General features: G+C 40.4%; 1 protein-coding gene across 1 annotated transcript in view; it reads left to right on the forward strand.

Moving 5' to 3' along the window:
• The window catches only part of LOC109916245 (serine/threonine-protein kinase 33-like), an 85,984-nt gene that overhangs the window by 21,991 nt on the left and 40,412 nt on the right, over window positions 1-23,581 (forward strand). The gene's annotated exons all lie outside the window — the stretch shown is intronic.

The raw sequence follows: 23,581 nt of genomic DNA on the forward strand, positions 1-23,581 counted from the left end.
GGAGGATGGTTGTGGTTGTTTGAGATCAATAACGTCAGTCACAGAAGAGAGGATTCCTCAGGGTGGTGTTGAAGATCCAACCAGCTTCATCAGTGACTTCCTTCATCACAATCTCAGAAATGTAAATGCTTACTGGTGGCTGCATAGTGTTCAGTCCTATTTGCAATTCCTCAGATACTGAAGCAGTCCATTCCCACATGCAATATTGGCCTGATAAATGGCAAGCGATATTCATGATCCATGAGTGCTAAGCAATGATTACCCCAACAAGAGATAACCTAAGCATTGTCCCTTGACTTACAACAACTGATTCTGTCACAATCTGAGAGACCTATGGCCAGAACCAGGCAGATAAATGCTATGGTTACAAAATTTTGTTGGACCAGAATTTTAAACCTGAGGCAAAGTTGTGGTTTACCAAGCAGCAATGATCCCCATGCTTCTATGCACTTCAGATATTTGAATGACCTTTAACAGACGAATTAAAGAACCCAAGGAATACCATCAGTAAGCCCTTCACAAAAGCTTCTCAATCCAGTAGCAAGAAAGAGGATCCAACAGTGGCGTCCTTTTCCAAGCCCAATGTGCCCAGCATCGTTCAAAAGTATCTCCACTGACCGGGTGCACTGTAGTGTATTAAAGATGGTGCAGGCACAAGGGATGCCAGTTTTTCAGCAGTTATCTGGTGACTGATGAGTTGTTGTGAGAAGGGCATGTGGTAGGATGGGGTGGAAACCCACACTATAGGGGCATGGTAAGGAGTCAATGAGGTGATTTTGGTAAAATATAGTGAGGGAAAGTGCCAGGCCTTAGGGTAGAAATCCCTCCAGAAAGCTCAATGCAACTCAGATTCAGCCAAAAAATAATGTAACATTCAAACCTATATTTTCTTTGATGAAGTCATTGAAGATGGAAATAAAAATGGAAAATGTTGGCAATACATAGCAAGTCAGGCAACATCTAAGGAGAAAGAAAATGATTTTGATGTTGAACTCAGTGACCTTTCAATAGAACTGAAGACTGAAATAATGAATTCCTGATTGTAGGATTAGGTGAGAATAGCAATGACAGGAAATCTTTTCCTAATTTGCTCATGCAATTTGGGCATCACTGACTGTGCCAGTATATATTGCCCAACTTATTTGCCAAGATGTTAGTTAAGAGTCAACCACATTGCTGTGGCAATGAGACCAGGTAAAGACAAAGGACTTATTTCTCCGAAGGACATTAGTGATCAAATAAGTTTTTATGACAAGCAATGATGGCTTCATGGTCAGCATTGGACTAACGTTTCTATTCCAGATACTGGAATTACCAGTATGTGTCACCATTTGCCAAGATGCCATGAATACTGAACCCACAAGGCATAAACATTTGAACCTATCAGTCTGGATTTTGGATTGCTAGCCCAATGCCATAACCACTACATCACGATGTTTCCTACGTGTAATAGTAAATGATTGCTATATTAATCTCAACTTGTAGAAGTTTAGCCAAAACTCAGTGCCCTTGCAAAAGTTTTTGGTTGTCAATGTTTTCAGTTTTTCGCCTTTAATGTTAATCAAGTGCCGTCATAATCTGACAGCATGGGTTTGGCACTGAATTCCATCTTTAAACAACTTCTCACCTTATTGTTAAAATATGTTCAAGCCCTGAGAAGACAAACAAAAAGAGACTGCAAGTGTGGAAATGCTGTAATAGGAATCCTGTAAATGGAAAGTGTTGGTTAGATTTCAAATGAAAGGACACCTATTCCATGTTATTAAAGAGTTGTGGGAATGCAAGTTTGGAAACTGTGGATGTACAGACCATCATTCACACACCTTAACTTCCATGTAGGGGAAATTGTGGACTATTTCCAAAATATGCTGGTGATAGAACATTCAGCAGGCGAAGGGTTCGTACCTGAAATGTCAGTACTCTCTCTGGCTGATGCCATGCTGAAATGTATGAGAAAAATTATTAGATGATAAGTGCTTTTGTTATCTCAAAGACACATCTACTCTATTAGGGCAGATTTCATAACCCAACCCTCCACTCACGCCCCAAAGCTGGACATGAAGAATATACCACCAGTGGAGATCATAACCATAACAACTTCATTGGACTTTAAAGTCCTGGGAGAGTGGGGTTGAACTGAAGATGCAATTAGCTTTTACAAGTCTTGTGGCATTGGCGAGATAGATATTTCAGTGGCAACTGGAGGGGCAATTTTGTCTTATTGGCCCAGCAGTCCGAGCTGTTTTTCAACCATATTCGAGGAGGTAGAACGTTAATTATGTTAACCAACAGTGCCATTAATAAGTACATTCATTGATTTTTGAGTAGCTCTTTCTGTGATTTCTGTCATTGAAACTGCCCTTTGGACAAAGCGAGGGTTTTTGCTATTTGTAGGAAGGAAATAGGTTGGTCTGATCAAGGCAGTTTTCTGAACAACTCTGAAAGGGATCGATATCATAAACACACAACCATTGTGCAACTTAATTTGGTTGCTGAGCTAATTCTTCAGCTCTCCAAACAGTTGAATAGAGCTGCACCTTTGTTGTAATGGAATTTTATACATGCCCTGTAATGCAAGTCAACATACAGGTTCCAAATAAGTATGGACAATGTGTTGGCCCCAAAATATGGCTGGAAACACAGTGAGGTGCCAAATGATAATCCCGTAAGAATATTCCTGCAAATTTTCTTCAGGTGGAAATATCAGTCATTGAAATATTTTGTGCAAATGGGCTAAACGTATTGAAAGTCTATTTCTTATCAACATACCACTTCAAACGGCAGAAATAGTTTGGAAAAGGTTTAAAGGCAGTAATTCATGAATTGCATTCTGCCAGCAAGGGGGACTGGTTGAAAATAGGGTCATACCATTGTACTGATTCTTTGTCTGACATTTTCTTTAGGCTAGGAGTGTAAAATCAGTAAATTTCGGCCAAAGCATTTCATTTTTATTTGGAATTGGCTGGTCCTTCCTAAAATCTAAAACATGGCTCACATTTCCTAAAATCTCCACAGTGTGGAAGCAGGCCATTCAGCCCATCGAGTCAGTAGCTACCCTCCAAAGAGCATTCCCCGCTATCTTTGTAACCCTGCAGTTTCCATGACTAACTCACCTAGCCTGCACACCCCTGGACACTACAGTGAAATTTAGCATGGCCAATCCATCTAACCTGCACATCTTTGGACTTAGGAAACCCATGCAGACACAGGGAGAATGTGCAAACTCCACACAGTCACCCAAAGATGGAATCAAACCTGGGTCCCTGGCTCTGTGAGGCAACAGTGCTAACCACTGAGCCATTATGCCACTTTTCACCTTTTCCTTTTGAATTAGATCATTTGAAATTTGAATACTTTTGACCATTTGGAAAGAAATATGTAAATTAATACTTAATAGGAAATATTGTTTGCTTGCAGTTTAAGAAATAAAAGCAAACTGTTGTTCATGTCAAATGGACGTCATATATTTATTTTCATTGTTTAGAAAGTTAAATTGCCTTTAGCTTATGACAAATAATTCCTCTGAGACTTTGGCATTGAGTCTGAAGTCAGTCATATTGTGATTCATTTCACAACAAACATTTGATTAGTTGCACAAAGGGACTGATTTCCTTCCATCCTTTGCCAGGTTGGCAGGCACGTTTACAATAATTTTGCAAGAACAACTCATTATTTTCCGATTTCATAGTGGGGGCCAAAAGAAGTATTGAGGTAAATTTGGCAAAATTCTATGAGGCATCACATCCAGCCAGCGCACATCAGAGAACAGCAGGTCTTTGGGATTCCACATTTCATCTGCTGATATCAATTCAGATTCTAAGGGGTCTGAGGATTCTGAAATGGACACTATGACTGTTTTCTGAAACAATGTTAGTTGTGTACAAGTTCCTTCCAGATCAGCAACAAAAATGTACCAATGAGACTAGAGCTTTGACTATATTTGTATGTGGGAAGTAATTCAATGACCCAAAAATTAAATGTTCCATTGGATTAGTTCGAAAGAGATACTTATGGATTGAGTGCATGGCAAAACCGTGACAAATGGATTTTGATGTAGAAAAATGAGAGACCCGGACTCTAAAAGGATTTTTGTTTTGAACGCTGTTGATTGTGGGAACAGTGCTGGTCATGACAATTTAATCCTGTTTCTTGATTAGTTCCCATGGAAATTTGGCACATAACTGAACAGGAAGAGAGGACCTCGATTTAATATCTCAACCTTTACCTTCTCAAGTGTCATACCCTTGGGCAGCAATCCACAGCAAGGTTGTTGTTTCTGCTCATGAACTTGCAAAGAATCTGCACTTGTCCATGTCCATTGACAACCCTGGGGTACTAAGTTCAAATCATACCATGGCATTTCACCAAACTGAATTTTCAAAATTTTGTTGACTGTGGGGCTAGCACCAAAAATTATCAAGGTAAATCCCAGATCATGGCAAAAAACTAAATTAAATTCATGAATGTCCTTTAAGGCAGGGAATTCACCTTGCTTAATCTGAACTAGCCTTCATGTGACTCCTGTTACACATTAAATGTGTTTGATTTTTAATAGTCTCAGGACAATAAGGGATGAGTAATACTGTTAATTGAGAATATTTTTTCAGTGATTACATAGATTAGTGAACCTGTGGATTGGGAGAGTTTTAGAAGCCAACGAAGGAAGATCAAGAATTGTAGAGAGGGAAATAGAAAATGACTTTAAATTAGCAAGAAATAGACAAACAGACTATCAGAGTTTTACACATATTTAAACAGGAAGAATTAGACATGGATTTTTTAGACACTGGGAGAGAAGAAATTAAAATGGAAATAAGGAAATGGAAGACAAATGAAATAAACATTTTAGATCTGTCTTCACAGCAGATAATGTAAAAATTAATAAACCTATCTTTAAAGTGACTGACATTCTTAAATGAATTAATATGAGAAAAGAAATTGCACCAAAACAAATAATGAGACCAAAAGCCTTCAGCTTTTCAGAGAATGCATTGTTTATGATCTTCCAAAATTCTCTTGATTCTGGAATAGGTCTCAGGGAATTGGAAATTAGAAAATGTAACACCACTATTTAAGGAAGGAGTGAGAAAGAAAACAGGAAACTGGGGACTAGTTGATCTGTCATCCAAAAAAAATCGGGTAATGGAGAAGTAAAGAGAAATCATCATGATTAGGTGGTGTTAACATGATTTTATGAGAAGGTATTAATGTTTGAAAATATATTAAGTATTTTTGAGAATTTAATTAACAAGGTAGGTAAAGGGGAATGAGTGGATGTAATATATTTTGATTTACAAAAGCATTTGTTAGGGTGTCACATGGAAATGTTTTAAATAAAAGCTCATGGTGTTCGAGGTTATATATTGGCATGGATTGAGATATGGTCAAAGGACAGAAAATGTCATGGGGTGTCCCACTAGTCAGGTATCATTTGGGATCTCAGCAATTTACAATCTAACTAAATTACTTAAAGAAAGAGACAGAGAGTATACTGTACCTTGCTTTAATGATGGTACGAAGCTAGGTGGGAAAAGAACTGTAATGACAGAAAGGAAACTTAAACCAACAAAAGAACAGGTTTGGATCAAGTAAGAGGTCAGGCTGTATTGTCACTCAATGTTTTGACTGTAGCAATGAGCAGTTATGCTTTCTGGGTCTGCCAGATCCACAGCAGTGGGTCTTAATGCCTCAATGCTTGTTTCATCATTCCTTCCAAATTCGTACAATCAGACAGCCTGTTCCTGGCCTTCTCCACAGAACATTTGACTTACTCCAAACCTCTACAACATTAAGGAGAACACACCCCCATCTACATCAACAGAACTGAGGTTGAGAAGGTGAAGAGCATCAAGTTCCTCGGAGTGATGATAACAGACAAACTATCCTGGACTTCCCATGTAGATGCGACAATCAAGAAGCCACAACAACACCTCTTCTTCCTCAGACAGCTCAGGAAATTTGGCCTGTCCATAATGTCCATCACCAACATTTACAAATGCACCATTGAAAACACACTGTCCGGGTGCATAACAGCCTGGCATGGCAACTGCTCTGCCCAGGACCATAAGAAACTACAGGAGGTGGTGTGCACAGCGCAGGCCATCACAGAAGCCAACCTTCCATCCATGGACTCCATTTACATGGCTCACTGCTGCGGAAAGGCTGATAACATCATCAAAGACCCATCACACCCTGGTAATGTTCTCCTACAACCTCTTCCCTCAGGCAGAAGATACAGAAGCCTAAACATACATACGAGCAGGTTCAGGAACAGCTTCTTCCCGGCCATTATCAGACTGATGAATGGACTCTCTAGCCTCAAATAATGCTAATCTTGCTAACATTGATCTCACCTAGTGCATGCCCTGTGCAATGTGACCTGTATGCCTCTTTCTAAGTCTTTTTGATTGGTACATCCTTTGCTTACTATGATCTGCCTGTACCACTCATAAACAAAGCTTTTCACTGTATTTCAGTACACATGACAATAAATAAATCAACCAATCATTCACTTTATCATTCCACTTGCCAGGTCTATAATCTCTTATTATAAAAAGCAGCAAGTGCTGGAAATTCTCAGGCAGCATCTTTGCAGGAAATAGTGGAGTTATGTTCCAGATGCTCCCATCCCTAACACTAAAACCCTGCTATGATCATCCATGTGTGTTGACTCACCTACTTTCCTGGAAGCCCCAGCCATCATCTCCCCACTTCTGGGTTTGATCTAATCTGAGCTCAGACCCACCTTTCATGTGGCCTCCACCAAAATATTGCCATCTGACTGGAAGCTAAGCCTGTCGATTGGATTGGCTTCCTGGCAAAGAACAGGTGAAGTGAGTGGACAAAAGGACGGCAGGTGGAATAAAATGTGGCAAAATGTGAGGTCAGTTACTTTGATAAAAAGAGAAAAACTTTTTTAAATGAAGTGGAACTATTAAATGCTGGCACTCAGAGGGATTTTTGTGTCCTTGTACATGAAATACAGAAATTTAACTCACAGGTACAGCAAGGAATTAGAAAGGCAAATGTGATGTTTCTCAATATTGCAAAGGGCTTGGAATACAAGTGGAAGGAGGTTTTAATACAGGGCTTTGGTAAGCCCACAGCTGAGGTTCATTGAATACTTGTGTCTCCTGACCTACTGAAAGATATCCAACATGTCCCTGCAGTAGTTTTCAACAGTCAAGGTATTAATTGCATTCAACCAGCCAATGATTGCAAACTCAAAACACCATGTCCAAAATTACACGTGTATTTCATGATTGGACAGCATTTGCTAAATAATCTTGAGCGTGCCAAGAATTACGCTGGTGACCAATTTAAAATTGTCAGTGGGGATCGCAGTGTGATGCACTTTGTGCATACTGCAAGCTATAAAGGTAAATACACAGCGCTCTGTTCTTTGCAGGCAGGGCAAGCATATACACCCCTGTTTTAACTCAACTAAACAAGTGACAGTCATTCTCGGCTTCATTTCACAGAGAAAGGCCTTGATCAAAGTCAACCAGCCTGCTTCTAAAGTAAAAAAAGCTTAGTCATTAACGGTAGTCATCATTTAACTGATGCATTCTCCATGGAAATGTTTCTATAAATCAGGGTCACCTTACCAATAAATCAGCACTCCCTATTCATACAGTATAAAACATTATTTTCCTTTCACATTGAGATTTCTTGTGAACTGTTCCGATGAATGCAGGATGAAAATTTTTGACAAAATGTATCTTTTCATGTTCTGTACTGCCTTAGATAAAAATGAGTTGATGTTGAAGATCAGCCATGATTGTCTAGAATGGTAGAATAGGGTCACAGGACCTTTTCACCAACTTCTGCTCCATCTTACCCTCTTATATATCTGAAGAAAGGTTATTTGTAACCTCATTAGGGCAAAAAACATAAAATGACCTGCCTTTCCTTCTCCATTTTCCCAGTCACTTTTACATTCCCTAGTAATAAATTGTAATAGTAACTGGCCTTCTTTTCCTACGGGGACATTTCTTCCAGCTTACGTTTTGTATACACTGTGGGAAGAAAAGTGGATAGCCCAAAGAAAATCAAAACAAACGATTGCCATAGAGGCCAAAGCCTCCATTGTTTGAAATCAGATATGAGTATGCTTTTTTTATAAAATGAATTCAGCTCCAGCCAAAATTCTGGGAAAGGCACACCTCAATAGCATTAGGTGTTTTTTTTGTATCATACATTGATTTGGCTCCAAAACAGTAACCATGACTCACGAACATCCAAGACAAGTTGCCAAAAACATAAATTCGATCTTTTCTCTGCCTTGGCTCTCTTAATAAATGATTCACTTCTGGACACAACGACTCTCAGATTTACGTTTTTAAAGAAAATAAAATCGGAGGGAGTTTCTGCTTTGATAGATTATGGAGTGGGAATAATGTTTATCATTTAAGCGGTGACATTTCAATCTTTACTTGGAAACTAGCATTGATTCTGAAGACTACGTAAGCATGCGGAAACATGTTGAAGCACGAAAATGAAATACCTTGCCATGTTTCTCTTTTGTAAAAGTGCTTGTTAATGCTGCTTAAGTAATACTGTAAGCTAAATTCTTTCTGTAAGAAGTACAGATGTGTGTAAAGCAATCTTTTGGAAAGCAGAAGACTCATGAATCAGATTTTCAGAGGCCATTATCAGAGGAGCTTAATGGGGTAATTTGCACTGTTTTCTCATTACCACATGCTGTGCGCTGAATATCAGACTATATCCATCTTTAAAACCATAAGAAAAGTCCAAGGAAAGTTGTTCCAGAGTAACTCAACCATTGTCAGAAAATCTTAACATAATTATTTTTGCATTGATGTTGAACAACTTATAAAATTGTATGGCACCTCCATACCCTGAAGAAATTACACAATTCAGGAGATATCAGCATGACAGATCACCAAAAAATGAAGCCAGAGGGATTCAGCAAACCCTGCTTCTGTGTACTCCCTAAGGTACACAAGCCAGGGGTCCCCTTCAGGCCCATTGTCTCACTTCCAGGCACGCCAACATATATACTAGCCGAAGAACTACAATGGAAACTGAAATACTTAGTAGACAACACTACCCTCTCCATCTACTCCTCCCAAGAATTTCTCAGCATCATCAAGAACATCAGGATAGAAGAGGACAAGATAATGATATCCTTCGACAGAACAGCACTATTTACATCCATAAACTTCGACCCAGCCAAAGAGATAATTGGTACACTGCTGGACAAATCAGGAAGGCAGACACCCCACAATGCCAACAGTATCAACAAGGACAGCACCTTGAAACTGCTGAATCTGTGCCTCACAACCCACTTCACCTTCAATGACCGTATATTCAAACAAATCAATGGAACATCAATAGGATCCCCAATATCAGGACTGATTGCAGAAGCGGTAATGCAAAGGCTAGAACAGACAGCACTGCCACTATACAACCCAAACTCTGGGTCCAATATGTAGGTGATACCTTTGTCATGATCAAACACAAAAGTCTGGAAGAAACCGATCGACTCATAAACAACATCCTCACCGGAATAAAATTCACAAAAAAAGAAGAGAATAATAACCAACTACCCTTCCTGGACACAACGGTGAAATGTAAGAACAATGAGGATCTCCAGACCAGTGTATATAGAAAGACCACACATATGGACCAGATACTTAATTACACCATCAACCAGACACCCATCAACAGAGCTGCATCAGGACATTATTCAAACGAGCCACAACACACTGCAGCAACCCGGAATTGCATAACGCAGAACAAGAGCACGTATACAGAGTTTTTAAAAGAAATGGATACCCACAAAGCACAATCCACCATTATCTCCTTGACAGACCACAGCAAGAAGGCACAACATGATCAGACACATTAGTCACCCTGCTGTACATCAGAGGCATATCAGAGATGACCACAAGACTATTCGGACCCCGAGGTGTCAGGGTAGCCCACAAACCAACAACCACCCTGCGACAGGTGCTGAAGAATGTAAAGGACCCCATACCCACAACCAATAAAACTAATATAAAATACAAACTATCATGCAAGGACAGTGAGAAACATTACATAGGCCAAACTGGAAGAAAACTGACAATAAGGATACATGAACACCACTAGCCACAAGAGACATGACCAGTTCTCACTGGTATCAACACACTTACACAAAGAAGGACACAGATTCGTCTGGAACAACACATCCATAATAGCATGAGCCAAACAGAGACATGCCAGGGAATTCCTGGAGGCCTGGTATTCCAAACGGAGCTCCATCGCCAAACGCATTGAACTGGGCCCGATGTACAAACCACTGAAAAACAGAACCGGAAGTAATGCCAACCACCCCAGCAAACTGAGGCTTATAAATAACAAGTGGGACAGAACACCAACGCTTCCCTGGAGGCGCACTGACCATGTTACCTAGCAGGCTGATGAAACATCTGCAACCAAACACACAAACAAGTCTACAAGATTGGAAACAGTTTATCTGTATCTGCTCTGTCTTTTCCTGTTAACATCTTGAATACTTCTGATCACTCCTTAACCTTCTAAATACTAGAGAAGCAAGGTCTAAATTGTGTACTGTCTCAACAAAACTTAACCCCTGGAGACCAGGTACCATTCTTGTAAACCTACATTGTACTCCATCAAGACCAATATATCCTTCCTAATGTGGTGCCCAGGTCTGTTGTTAGTACTCCAAGTGGGGTCTAACCAGCGTTTTGCATAACTACAGCATAGCTTCCACATCTTTATACCACAGTCCTCTAGATGTAAAGGCCAGCATTCCATTAGCTTTCTTGATTATTTTTTGCACCTGTTTGTTACCTCAAGTCCTTGAGATGCCACTTCCTCAAAGAGGTTAAAGTGGTTGGCCAAACAGTAATGTTCATTTTGAATCCAGGATGTGTTGCTATTTAAGTTATTATTGTGTAGATAATCTTTAAACTACATGCCAAGAGCCAATTGAATTAGTTTTACACAGGATTGAACTGACGCCAGTGGATCTCCAGTTACCTGTATTGCATTCACCGCTGTTACAAATTATGTGAACTAACGTTGGCCTATTTCCAATACATTTGACCGTAAATTGACTGCCACAAACTAATACAGCAATAATTAAAAATATCTTCTTGATTCGTTTCGCTGTTGCTGCTGGGGGTAACCGTTGGGCCAATTAACACTCTGATCTTCTTGGAATAGGACTAAGGGACATTCTAAATCCTGAGCTAGTGCACTAACCCATTCAATAGGCAGTTACACTGGCCACAAAGCATTCCCTGCTGTTGCAGTGAAGAGTTCATGTCAATTAGACCTGGAATATCAGTGGCATAGAAAATAAGAGAAATAGTTATAGGGGAACCTATAAGCAGGTTATAATTAGGCATGAAAACCTAACTGGATTTCATCCAGAGTCAATAGAGCCATCAAATGAATGCTGCTGTCATTTAATGGGAATATTTTACAGATAATGCAATGTACAAATATTACAGTTAATTATAATGCAAAAGTTTAATGGTAATTTGTTTGCAAAAAATTGATAAAGAACACTTTCTTTTTCCTTTAAACTGACTTGCTCCTTACTATCATGCTAAGCTGATAGAGCTAATGGTAGTTGTCTTTCCCTAGGGCGGGGGTTTCAAGACTAGGGGGCACATTTTTACACAGAGGATGGTTCACGTGTGGAATGAACTTTCTGAGGAAGTGGTGGGTGCAGGTACAATTACAACATTTAAAAGTCATTTGGATAAGTTCAGGAATAGGAAAGGTTTGGAGGGATATGGGCCAGAAGTAGGCAGGTGGGACTAGTTTAGTTTGGGATTATGTTCGGCACATACTGTTCAGGCCGAAGGGTCTGTTTCCATGTTGTACAACTCTGTGACTCTATAATCTTTGTACCGTTAACAAATATTGTTACGTATGTCTTTGATTTGGACGTGTGTTATATTCAATAGCTTTTTTCCCTACGCTTTCAATATTGAAATAAACATGAAATAAAAATCTTCAATGGCTAAATGTTGAACACACATTTTGATGAATTTATTAGAAAATAATTATTATATTTGAATGCTGCATAGAATATGCAATGGGTCCCAATTCTAAGTTTGTGTTGTTGACTTTGTGATGACTGCTCAGTCAAAGTAAAATAGTTACATCTGCTACTTTGGCAATTGTAATTCACTTTGATTATATTTATTAAATAGGCAGTTCTTAAATAACTCTCCAAGATAGCAGATGTAGATTAAAAATAGCAATAGCTACAGCAACACCAGGGATATGTGTGGTTGCACATCCACACCTCAGTGGAGGAGATGGTGTTGCCCATGTTTTAAAAGCCACAATAGAAGCTGTGAGTGGCTGTGGGGCTGAAACCATAATAATGAATACTATGCTCCTACTAACCCACATGCTCACATCCCACATTGCCCCACTCTCAATATCTGCATTCAATCCCAAGCTGCAGGGCCAGGGAATGGTAATTGTAACACTGTTGCCCAAAAGCAAGTGATCTGATCAGAAGCCTTGATATCGAATCTGAGGCTTTTACCACATGCAGAGCCATTTCTTATGAATTTAGCACTTGTTGATAGCACCAGAAGACTCACTGAATTCTATAAAACTCCAGCAAGACCAATTGAAATTAGATCGCAACTAACCTGAATGTAATCAATGTTCTCTTTATATAGTTCTGGTGGGACCTTAATGGGATTTGTACGTAAATTATTCAATTCAAAACACAGGTGATTTACTGATTAGGAAAAAGATGGAAAAAAATACCCCAATAGTGATTTGGTGATGGGGAGAAAAACATCCAGTTGTGCCTGAGAGCATTATGGATATAAAATGAAAAACACTGCTGATGGAGTGGAGATGGTCATCAGTCCCTACTGCCTGCCTGTCTTCCACGGCTATGTTTGAATTTGTGTGTCCAAGGAGAGACAGCACACAGTGTCTAACAAAACTTTCAAGGCCCTTAGAGAGAGAGAGATGGGCACAGTAGGCCTGGGTTCATACCCTAACACCACCCCTACCCTAATCCTAACCCTAACGCTAACCCTAAATCTAATCCTAATCCTAATCGTAACCCTAACCCCAACACTAAACCCTAACCCCCCATCCCCAGTTCTAAACCCTAGCCCCATCACTAACACTAACCCTAACCATAACCCTTGCCCTGTCCCTAACCATAACCCTAACTCTGACTCTGACCCGAACCCTAACTCTAACTCTAACCTTAACCCCAATCCTAGTCCTAACCCTAATTTTAACCCTAACTCTGAACCTAACCTAATCCATAACCCTTACCCTAACCCTATCACTAACCCTAACTCTAACTCAAAACCTAAACCCTAACCCCAAGACCATTTTGATTTAATCCTCTTCTCTTTCCCTACACTACCTTCTTCTTTCTGTTATTGTTGCACTGCCCCTCATAGGCAGAGCTTGTTAATTGTTACTTGCTTTGTTGTTTAATTGGGTGATTTGGTGGCGTACTTACTATCAGCAATATTGCTGGTGGGGTGGGAGAAGGGTGGTTGCTGCTGTTCAAAACATGGTCCATGCATGGGTTTAATGAAGACAATGAGGCTCATATGCCAATAATTGAATTTCTACAATATCTAGGCAAGGAATTCATGGGGAATACTTGCATTTGGCTCAAAGAGAAATGAATGAGTTCAAGAGGAAATGAATGAGGGGAATCCTACACAAAGAAAATAAAGTTAAATACAAAAGGTTAATAACAAACAAAAAGAAATTGTTGGAAAAGCTCAGCAGATGTGGCAGCATCTGTGGAAAGAAATTAGAGTTAATGTTTTGGGTCAAGTGACCCTCAAAACTGATGGTAGCTAGGAAAATGCTGGTTTTTATGCAGAAGATAGGGTGGGGGGTAGGTGCTAAGGAGTAAATGATAGGTGGGGATAGAGCCCAAAGAGAGAGATGAGCAGTTGGACAGACAAAGGAGTGGATAATGATCTGATTGTGGGGTGGGGGTGAATGAATATATGTTCATGGGGATTGATGGTGGCTAACAGTGGGTTGTGTGTAATAGCAGACTATGTGATAACAAGGCCTGGAGTGTGGGGTTTGGGTAAGGACATGGGAAAATTCATGCCCTAAAGTTGTTGAACACAATATTGAGTCCGGAAGGCTGTTGAGTTCCCAAGTGGAAAATGAGTTGTTGTTCATCCTGCTTGTGCTGAACTTTGCTGGAACACTGCAGCAACCCTGAGAGAGAGATATTGGTTAGAGAACAGGGTGGTGTGTTGAAGTGGCAGGCAACTGGATGCTCATGGACATTAACCTACAAAAAGTTAATGTTGTCTCAAGTAAAACAGGGATTTCTCCTGACTGGGAAGTCTAGAATGTAATGGTTCATCACTTAGGAATGAAGTGAAGAGAAATTTTGTCACTTAAAAGATTGTGAATGCTTGGAATTCTCTGCCCCAGAGTGTAGATGCTCTTGTCATTAAATGCACTTAAGTTGCTATGGTTAAAATATTGACCTTTAAAAGGGATACAGGGAGGGAGCAGCAAAGGAAAGTTGGGGTAGAAGATTAGTCATGGTCGTATTAAATGGCAGAACACATTGGAGAGCCACATAAGTCTATTCAGGCCGCTGTTTTTTTTAACTTTCTTATGACATGGGTCACATAAATTGGCAAAGGATGAGTTCAGCACTGGGATCAGAAAGGACCATGTTAAACAACCCCTGGAAAAACTAATGGTTTCTGAACAAATTGATAGAACACAAAGTAGATGAATCACTAGGCCGTGAATGTTGTTGAAAGAAGCCAAAGTAGGAGATAATAGAGGCTCTCCCTCATCAATCAATACTTCTCAAGTACTTCGCCATGGAACTGGAGAACAGCTCAGATAAGACACCTTGTTCAGAAGAATGATCAGTCTAAAGTTTAGATCAGAGATAGTAGGAACTGCAAATGCTGGAGAATCTGAGATAACAAGGTGTAGAGCTGGATGAACACAGCAGGCCAAGCAGAATCAGAGGAGCAGGAAAACTGACGTATCAGGTCTTGAAACGTCAGCTTTCCTGCTCCTCTGATGCTGCTTGGCCTGCTGTGTTCATCCAGCTCTACACCTTGTTATCTAAAGTTTAGATCAATCAGTTTAAGATCATTTGTGGACAAAATCATAGAATTGTTCACGATAACATGAGTGAGCTTTCAAAAATGCCTGAGTTAATCAAAGACAATTAGCACGATGCTATTAAAGGCACATTGTGGGTGATTTAGGCTGTGCCTGGCAATTGAGCTTGATGAAGTATGTTTATTTAATAGTCATGAAATTATTATCTTTCATTACTTTATAGTTTTGTCCTTAGGCCATACGTACAGAACCAGCATACACAGACAATATGAAAGGTTCCTTCCTCTGTTAATTGTCTGGGCGTATAGTATAACGAGTTTAGTCTATTTCGATTGGAATTTTTGGAAAAGATGATCAGTACAAATCTGTTCACCAATTCAAAAATGTATCATTTTTTTCTCAGAGATGTTGAGAAGTTGGCTGACATGGAGATAATGGGAAATCATAGTAGTGCATTCTGCTCTGAAATTGGAATGGCAATCAAAAACTATTATGCTGCACTTACCCAGCGATGGAATCTATAAGCTTCTAACTGTGAATCTCTTGTAAATGAATTGATATTATTTTCTTAACGTATTTGCTAATTTGGGTCACTAACTAAAGATGGGGATCCATTTAATAGAGACCCAAAATGTTGATTCCATCCACTAAATTGTCCTATCATCTTGTTGCTGATAAATGCTGTTTGGGAGCTAATACTGGGAGCCTCAATGTCAAACTCAGATATCGCACAACAGCACTGACCTCGACATTTCCATCCTTCAGAGGGGATCAAAGCAAACGCAATCTTTGAGGATATCTGATCACCCTTTTGTTAGTTACTTTGCTACAACAAACGGAATAATTTACAAAAGGAATACATTTGTATGAGGGACTGGCTGCTATTAGGTCAGACATCTCATGAACCTGTAAGGGAATATTACATAAAGCTACACAGAACAGACAGGACAAAAATAAGTCATTCAACCTAGTCAGTCCACTTCAGATGTGCATGTTACACTTGAGCCTCTCCTTTCCTTTCTCACCTAACCATATTTGTAGCATTCTTTATTTCTTTCTCCTTCATGTACTTGTCAATATTCTCCTCAAACATGTGGACATTAATCATCCAAACTATTCCATTTGGTAACAAGTTCTACAGTTTCATTACTCTGTCACACTTTCTCCTAGTCAACAGGAAGTCAAATAGGAAATCTATCTTAAATTGATGCCTTCTAATTTTGCACAAACATTGAACTGGCTGCAGTGGTAGTGGAAGCATTACTTGAAATATTTTAGAACTTTCTGGATTCCAACAAGGTTCTAATGGATTGGAAAACTGTTAATCTGACGCTCCTGCTTAAATATTGAGACAGAAAGCAGGAAATTGCAGTAAGTTGGAAAAATACTTGAGTCCATTATTAAGGAAGAAATGGCAGGACATTTTTCAAAATTTAATGTATTAAATTAATTAATCAAAGGGCATCAACATGGTTTTGGGAAAGGGAAATCATGTTTGACAAATTTGCTAGAGTTCTTTGAGGATGTAGCAAGAAGAATTGATAAAAGGGGACCAGTAGATGTAGTGTACTTGGATTTTCAGCAGGCATTCAATAAGACGTCACGTAAAAGGCTATTGCAAAGGTAGCAACTCACAGTATTGAGGGTAATGTATTAGCATGGATTGAGGATTTCTTAACTCTCAGAAAACAGAGTCAGGATTAATGGGTCATTCTGAGGTTGGAAAAACATAACTAGTGGGTTAATGACTTGGAGGTGGGGTCAGAGTGTAATGTATCCAAACTTGAAGATGCTACAAAAATAGATGGGAGGGAACGTTGTAATGAGGACATAAGGAATCAGATCACTTCTGTGAATTAGTAAAACTTGGCAGATGGAGTTTAATGCAGAAAGGAAGGAGGTGGGAAGAATCAAAAAGCAGACTACTATTTAAATGGAGAGAGAATATGATAATGTGCAGCACAGGGGGATCTGGGTGTTCTTATTGAACAAACACTAACGTTAGCGTGCAGTTGCAGCAAATAATTAGAAGGCAAATGGAATTTTGAACTTTATCACAATGGAGTTGTAGTTTATATACAGAGAAGTTCTGTTTCAATCGAACAGGGTATCTGTAAAACCTTACCTGGAGATTGTCTACAGTTTCAGAAAGGATGCGCAGGTTCATAGTGCCTTGAAAGTGAAGTCCCAGGTAGACAGGATAGTGAAGAAGGCATTTGGTATGCTTGCCTTTAATAGTCAGTGAATTGAGTACAGGAGTTGGAACAACATATTGCGGCTGTACAGGACATTGGTTAGGCCACATTTAAAACATTGCATTTAATTCTGGTCTCCCTGCTATAGGAAAGGTGTTGTAAAACTTGAAAGGGTCCAGAAAAGACTTACAAAGATTTTACCAGTGTTGGAGGGTTCAAGCTATAGGGAGAGACTGAATAGGCTGGGGCTATTTTCTTTGGAACTTTGGATGTTAAGGGTGACCTTATAGAAGTTTATAAAATCATGAGGTTGAACAGCTAAGGTCTTTTCCCCAGGGTAGGGGAGTCCGAAACTAGAGAGCATAAGTTTAAGGTGAGAGGGAAAAAATTTAAAAGGGACCTGAGGGGCAATTTTTTCACACAGAGGGTGGTCCATGTATGGAATGAGCTGGCAGAGGAAGTGGTGGAGGCTGGCACAATTATAATATTTAAAAGGCACCTGGATGGGTACATGAATAGGAAGAGTTTAAAGGGATATGGGCCAAATGCTGGCAAATGGGACTAGATTAATTCAAGATATTTGATCATTATGGATGAGTTGGACTGAAGGGTCTGTTTTCATACTGTACATCTCCATAACTGTATGTACTGGCATTAGTGACAGTTCCAAAGAGATCATTAGACTGATTCTGGGGATGAGGGGTTGGCTTATGAAGAATGGCTAAACGGGTTAGGCCTTTATTCATTAAAGTTTAGAAAATGAGAGGTGATTTTGCCAAAACATTCAAGATTCTGAGGAGGCTAAACAGTGTAGGTAGAACCTAGAACATAGAACTGTACAGCACAGGAAAGGGCCCTTCGGCCCATGATGTTGTGCCAAACAGGACACCAAATTAAACTAATCCCTCCTGCCTGCACTTGGTTCATACCCCTCCATTCCTTGCATTTTCATGTGCTTGTCTAAAAGTCCCTTAAATGCCCCTAATGTAGATGTTGAGCAGATGTTTCCATTAGTGAGTGAACCTTGAACTAGAGACGTAGTCACACAATAAAGGGACATTCATTTAAAACTGAGGGGTGAGGGAATTTCTTCTCCTGGAGAGTAAAGAATGTCAGGATTTCTCTACCCCAGAGGGTTGGGGAGGCTAGACACTGTAAGTATTTAAAGAGGAGGTCAATTTAAAAGAGTCAAAGAGTTGAGAGCTGTGTAGAGCTGCCATGAAAGAGGAGTCAGCCACGATCTTTTTGAATAACACAGCAAGTTTGAGGGGTAAGGCTTGACTCCTGCTTCTGTTTGTTAAACTCTTGTGCTTTTAAAGGTTTTTTATACATCCTAAAGAAAGGGTATTTGATCTATTGCAACTTCATTTTCTAGTGTACAGTTTCCCACTCATATAATGCAACCATGTTTTGAACATTTCTGATACATTTATCTTAACTGACTTGCCTAACAGGTTATCTATTGTCACTTTGAGGTTCACTGGTTCCACACAGCATATAGTGAGTTAATAGGCAAAGATGTGCCATAATTTGAGGGGCCATGGAGGAGTCAGAGGTGAGGCATAAATTTGCATGGTGGCATGAAGGGCCAGGGGAGATTGTTTTAGGGAGGTGTGCAGGACCTGACATATGGATGTAGCAGAACCTTTCAAGCGTATTTTTCAAACAGTCCCCTTGTGCAGACGATGACTCACTACATCTGAGGTGAATTGAACCACAAATCTTTGAAAAGTTGACCCAGCTCCATGGAGATCACAGAGGACTGGGACATGCCTAACACAGCAATGGAGTTGGCATGTTGTAAACACTGGGTGTGGACTCCTGAACTGCACTGGCCCACGGCTGTAAAAGGAGCTGGTGCAGATTGTAAAGCCCAGGAACGAGGCTGGGAATCCTGGAATTGGGACCCATCGTCATTTTTAAAGAACGCCTGAGTCATCCTGACATGGTGAAAATCCAAGTTTACATGCAGAATGATTGAGTCCAGATTACATGCTCAAGTCTCCACTGACTCAGAGGTGGGGGGTACCATTGAGCTACAGCCAAGAATCCTATTACACAAACATTCTGATAACCTAAACCTGATTAAAAATGTACATAATAAAGGTTGATACTTAAGTGACTGACACTTTAAAATAAACTGCTCACTTTTGAAAGATGAAAAGCACATCTACTTGTGGATATTTTGTGATCCCACTTGATGTAATTTTCAACGTGCAAGTATGTAGCTGTGGCATTGCAAACTCTTCACTCTGTGAGTGAAGCATGGATCAATGAACAAGGAGCATGGTGGGATATCAGGGCTAAGAATATCTCAAACTGTAATTGTGCAGAGCGCCTTTCCTTCCAATGGTCCTTCAGGTGAATTATAGTCAAGGCTTCACAATATAAAGGATAGACTACCGGCATGGGTTCTGGTATCCCCTGCCTCTCTGGCATCCTATTTAAACCACTAATGGTAGGTGTTTCCTGATGTCTGTCTACGATCTGACTCAGGACAGAAAGAAATGGACCTGAAAATACATTTAAAATGTCCTAAATCATGGCTCCAATCTCTCTCCAAAACTACCTTGCTGTAACCGCAGGTCTTCTAAAATAGCCAATTTTATTTGAATTAATGCCTTGTTTTAAAAACATTAGAGGCATGAAGATAAAGAAAGGCCATTTGATCTATTGAAACTCCAGTTTCTAGTGTACAGTTTCCCAGTCGTATAATACAACTGCATTTTGAACATTTCTGATATATTTAGCTTAACTGATTTGCCTGATGGATTATCAATGCAATTATGTTATTCCTTGTTTTACATTTACTTCCAACTATATGCACTTGATCTTTTAAATAAGTTTCATGCTTTACCTCATTCACGTATTGAATATGCTGACAATTAGGTTTCTTTTGACCAGGCAGTAAAGGTTGAAGTTTGTCAGTTTTTACTTTGTAAATAATTCCCTTTCTACTTAACTGGGATTAGAGGATGTCTCGTGGTATAGTGGGTAGTACCTCTATCTCTGGGCCAGAAGCACAGGCTTTAAGTCCCACCTCAAGACTTGGTGATCAAATATAAGTCGACATACACTGACACGCGCACGCACATGCACACGCACACACACTCTTATTGCCCTGCCATACAATTTCTGCAATGTATGTGGGTCTTTTGTCAAGAGTGATTTCCAATTGAACAGTCTCTGGGTCCAGGGGCTTCCTATATAAATCTACTGTTAGTGTGGCACATTGTGAATGCTTCAATGAAGACAGGTAGAGATTGCAGAGAGACTGCAGATCAATCTAAAAATCCCAGCTGACCTTTTTCAATTGCCTTAGTTAGATCCTAAGTGAGCCTAATCTGAAACCCATGCACAAAATACAGTTATGGTGGCCTCTAAGGTAGATTTCTCCCCCCGACCAAATCGCCCTTACTGAAGTGTGCATGGAGGATGGAACAATGAGCTCGAGGTACCAGTATTCCAGTGCCTTTATCTGGTAGGGTGGCTCACTGATGCCTGTATCTGCCACATTCTCTCTGGTTTGGTCTTAGATCCATGATGTATACAACCACTCACTGAAAGCCACCCATGTTTAGGGTGGTGTGCTTGAGTGCTATTGTGGATGAAGGGAGCACCATGGCTCTTTGGACTCTGTGGGTACTGTCATGTCGATAATCTGCTGGGATGTGGAAATGGAAAGGCCCTGTGTTGATGTGCATTTGATTGTGAGTCTGTTTACTATTGCTGCTCACTGTGCTTGTTTGTTTAAGCCTGTGTGTGGACTTCGTGCAGTGTAAACAAATGGTAGGGCCTGCTGGAAGCAGCTAGAGAGTTGACATTTTAAAAACACTGAGAATAAGCATGTAGAAATTGGTGTGATATCTGCATAAATCAGGGATGGATACACACAACTAGCAACAGCAGCGATAGCTGTGGATCATCTGACATGTGGCTAGATGTTCCCTCCAAAGGTGGGAAACAGGAGTTGGGATGGTTCACAGGTATTGAGGCTACCTGGGGGAAGGGTGAGAGGGTAACAGTCACTCAATAGGATTGCCACAGGGATGCCTCCTAATTAGCATAGGGAAAATAGTTCTCTATCCAATTAAGGAAGGTCAGTGAGATCTCAAATCAAGAGGATTAATGAATTTTTCAGCTTGAGAGCTGTAATATATGATAAGTGAGGGGACATTTAACATGCAGATACTCTCCCTGCAATGTTTTTAAATCTACATGCAGGTGCTCACTGTAGAGGAAAGAACCTCTTTATATGGATGCATGTGTCCTCTGTAGCACCCAGGCAGGCAGTAAAGGCCTGGAGACCTAGAGTGAAGGCATTCTCATTGGTCTTCCAGTGCAAGGAGTTGACCTCAACCAAGTGTTGCAGACTGGTGCATTTCAAGGTCCAGGACCACATGCTAAGGGATGCACTAAAGCTTGGGTCAGCTGTTGCCAAGACACAGTGGGGAAGGATCACCATCTAAGGATTTTCGGCCAAGTACAGGGGGGGTCCATTCAGTTATCGGACCCTTCTGGTGCCTCAAATATATGTAAATAGTATCTTGCACAAGTAAGAAATGCCTTGGGTTTGTGGAACTGTCGGAAAATCAAACTGCAATGTTTGTTTCTTTCTCCATTTGCAAAGACTTTATAGAACCGAACTGCTTTAGAGACTACGTTTGTGTGTAAAGTATTTTTATGAATAAAGTATATTTTTGAAATTAAAAAGAAGAAGGCACTCTGGCCTACCATCAAATGCCTGCTGCAGGCATCAAAACTGGTCCCACTGATGTGCGAGGCTGCAGATCAATCTGAAAATCCCAGCTGACCTTCTTCAATTGCCTTAGTTAGGTCCTAAATGAGCCTAATCTGCAACCCAAACTCAGCTTTGCAAGATTGCCATGCTGAGGATGGCATCAAGATCCCAACCCACCTCTGCCTCTGTTAGTCGGGCCTAAAAATTCAGCCATGGTGTCTGATGCATCTGTGTTTGAGAGTCATTCCACAGATTATTTTGTGATGGAAACAGACTCAATTTTGTGACAACTTTTCTGGATCATCTCTGCTAGCCCATAAAAATGCCCCTGACCTTTCAATAAACTATCCTGTTCCCATGCTAATACTTCATTTTCTCTTAGCCACTTTACAGCCTCGAAGGATCTCCACTCAGCTGAGCAAATTCAGAGCATGACGTCTCTCCTTTATTTTGGTTACAAACTACTCGAACCTCCCACCATATGTCATTTATGTTCTGCTGGCTTTGCTCTCAGCAGATCCGTTTTCTCCCTTATGCACCCATCATTAACATATTACATCTCTTCCACTCCTGTACTACCATTAGCAGTCATAGAATCCCTACAGCTCTTAAAGATGCCATTCAGCCCATTGAGTCTTCATCGAGTCTCCGAAGAGCATCCAACACAGATGCACCCTATCCCCATAACCCTGCATTTACCATGACAAAATCCACCGAGCCTGCACATTCCTGGCCACTACGGGGCAATTTAATGTGGCTAATCCACTTAACCTGCGCATCTTTGGACTGTGGGAGGAAACCAGAGCACCCGGAGGAAACCCATGCAGACATGAGGAGAAGTCCACACAGACACTCACCTAAGACTGGAATCGAACCCGGGTCCCTGGCTGACCACCGAGCCTTATCTTTTACTCTACTCACTGTCTGTTCCACTGACTCCTCCTGCTGTCTGTCAACCGCTTAAAAACCATAATTATCTTGGACTCAAAATATGAACTGTTTCTTACTCCACATATGCGACCAGACCTGATGAGCTTTGCTAGCACTCTGTTTTTAATTCAGACCATCTTCCATTGACTACCTGTCACTTTCAATAGGTGTTGTGTGTAGTGACAACTCAACTTGTCTTGTCCTCTCATGATTGCTTGAATGCCTGGGATTTATTTTGGTTGTGGTGGGGTACATGCACCGGAATAATGCTGTCACTTAGTCCAGTATCTCTTAGAGAATTGCACCACTCTGAGAGTAATGTCTTTAGGGCCAATACATTTATAATGTATTGCTCATGTGCTCTGCCAGCAGAGGAGTTCCTCACACCAGAGAGAAATTCCATTAAATTCTCACTGACATCATCGAAATATTAACAATCCATTAGAAATGGAAAACAATGGGGCTGGGATGGGTGATCACTGCCGGAGGGTGATCACAATCACAGGGTGATCACTGTCAGAGGGCGATCAGTGTCAGAGGGTGATCACTGTGAAAGGGTGAGGGAGGGTGATCACTGTGAGAGGGTGAGTGAAGGTGATCACTGTGAGAGGGT

Source organism: Rhincodon typus, chromosome 22, assembly GCF_021869965.1.
Source record: "Rhincodon typus isolate 14 chromosome 22, sRhiTyp1.1, whole genome shotgun sequence".
NCBI classification, from domain to species: Eukaryota; Metazoa; Chordata; class Chondrichthyes; order Orectolobiformes; family Rhincodontidae; genus Rhincodon; species Rhincodon typus.